Source organism: Branchiostoma lanceolatum, chromosome 18 (genome assembly GCF_035083965.1).
Source record: "Branchiostoma lanceolatum isolate klBraLanc5 chromosome 18, klBraLanc5.hap2, whole genome shotgun sequence".
Taxonomy (NCBI): domain Eukaryota; kingdom Metazoa; phylum Chordata; class Leptocardii; order Amphioxiformes; family Branchiostomatidae; genus Branchiostoma; species Branchiostoma lanceolatum.
The window spans coordinates 8789710-8792174 of NC_089739.1; positions in this window are offsets into that span (position 1 = coordinate 8789710).

The following is a 2465-nucleotide window of genomic DNA, read 5'->3' on the forward strand; positions in this document are numbered from 1 at the left end:
CTTCCCTAACGGCTCACACCACTCAGTCAACATAACGTACGACACAAACACGACCACACACACCAGTCTGCCCACAGGCAACCTAACCGTTACTGTGGTGACCGACCTAAAGGCTGAGGGCTGGGTGAAATGTAAGGGGTCAGAGAACCTGTTTGGGGAATCAGGGAATCACAGCCTGTGTTCTAACTACATGGGGAAGTCCAGCTTTACCCTTTGGCTTGAGACCGCCGAGCCCTTGTCCTTTGGGAACACCACTTGCACTGCTGCTTCTTCAGAAACTGGCTCCTACACTGTCGTCTTCATGGCGAGCGAGCGCGCACACTCTGGCATAACAACACTCCCAGCCACAGAGCTCTCACTCATAAACACGGTACTATCCTCAACCAGCACCACACCGCTGTCCACCGGCATCAACACCACACCGCTGTACACACGCGCGAGCGATGATGGCCATGAAGATCTGATGTGGTACATCATGGGGGCAGTTGTTGGCCTGTTGTCGCCACTTGCTGTGGTAGGGGTTTGGGGATGTGTCCGTTGTATCAGGCGTAGGCTCAGGCGCAAAGCTCCAGGTAACGCTGCAGACCCATCCCGCAATGGCAATCAGATCACTGTCTGCTCCAGGTGGCCTGTGGGAGATCATGGCGACTTGGAGCAGTCAGTGATCAGGCCTTACGCTGAGGCTGGTTTCGATGACCACCCTGATTTGGACAGCACCGATTCCGATTCTTCGCAATCAGACATCAGTCCTTACGCTGAGGCTGGTTTCGATGACCATCCTGATTTGCGAAGGACCGACTCTTCCCAATCAGAAGCCGTCCCGTACGGTCAGGCGAAGCTTTGTGCAGTGTACGCAGGCCGCGCCCGCGCGCAGACATACCCCGTGCCGTCCCGCCCGTACAGCACTGAGCGCCCTCGTCAGAAACCAAAAAGCAGGGAAGGGGCTGTCCTGGCTGCGTATGGCCCAAATCGTCGCCACAAGTCCGGCCGTAAGTGCTACCGGCACCCATCCATTCTCCCCGACCCGGGCGCCACCAAGTCCTCTGCCTACAGGCAGAATGCCAGCGCCGTCCGGGGTTCCCGCAAGGCACCTTGCTACAACTCCCCTGCCCTGGCCACTGGCCAAGAGCGCACACTGTCCAAAACATATGACCAGCATGACCCTAGCGAGGCAGTCTGCAACTCCGCAGAATCCCCTGTGGCCAATAGCTACGACCCTGCTACCTCGCCCAATAGTGAGACAGGTACCCAGTCCGTTGTCTATGATGAAAACCATCGTAGCCAGCCCGCCACCGGTCGGGGAAACAGTTACGTCTGCCCCTCCCCTGCTCTCGGTGCTGACGGGTCTACTACCTACTGCCAGAATGACCGCAGAGAGGCAATAAATGACACCCCAGAGTCCCCCGAGACAAACAGCTATGAACCGGCGTCCGCTTAGGTTCAGTGAGTACAGAAGAAAGGAATCTATGAACGAAATTTGTCCGACATTTTTAGTTGGCTTCTGGATATAATTATTTCCTCAAAAATGTGGAGCTTGTCACATTTCTACCAATCAGTTTCTGTAATATGCCATTATTTTGTTGAAAAATTGCAAACACCGGTATTCTTTGACAACATTATAAAAAAAGAACAACGAAGAAAAGGCAGGTTTCTTTTCTTTTGGACGGAATCTTATGAAGAAATTCAATGCAAAACAACATGAAACCTACAGGATTTTGAAAATCCTCGTTAACGTTTGATCTTCTAGCGCACTAAACCAAACATATTATATTCAATAGAGCTAGTTATGTGCTGGTACAGCGCTAGTGCTAATGATATTTGGTGGCACAGCCCCTGAATTACATCTTCATCTTTAATGGGAGGCCATTTAGAGCTGCACCGATAACAATGGATCTCAGTGTCGAAAATCTCCTCTGTTTTACCTTCTCCGTTATGTTTTTGCGTGTTTGTTGGTATGTGAGTTTGTTTGCGGACAGCATAACTCGAGAAGCCGTGGATAGATATTTGTGGCGTTCGCAAGTTTGTTAATGGTGAACATAATTGGACAAAAAGCATGGGAAACCAAATCCTCATTTCCATAATTGATTTGGAAATACTGCAATAAATAGCTTTCTGGGCTACGGTAAGACTTGAACACTTTGGATGTGTCATTGAGCATATCATTTGCATGATTAGTAGAATACATCAGACGGTCGTGTAATTTGGCGAAGGTATGAGGACGTGGAACTCATGTATTTCCTTACTTGTTTGATTTACTTGTCTTTTTTCCGTCTTCAAAAACATTGTCAGATCAGACTTATATTCATCCAGTCAACAATGGAAACATGAGATTTCATCTTGGTTTCATGTTTTCTTGATATGCATTTTAAATGATATTTTATCAGTCTGATTTTGACATAGAATAAAGTTGTAAAACCGAAAATTACTGAGACTGAAGGGGCCATGTAAAAAACCCATGCGGCCAA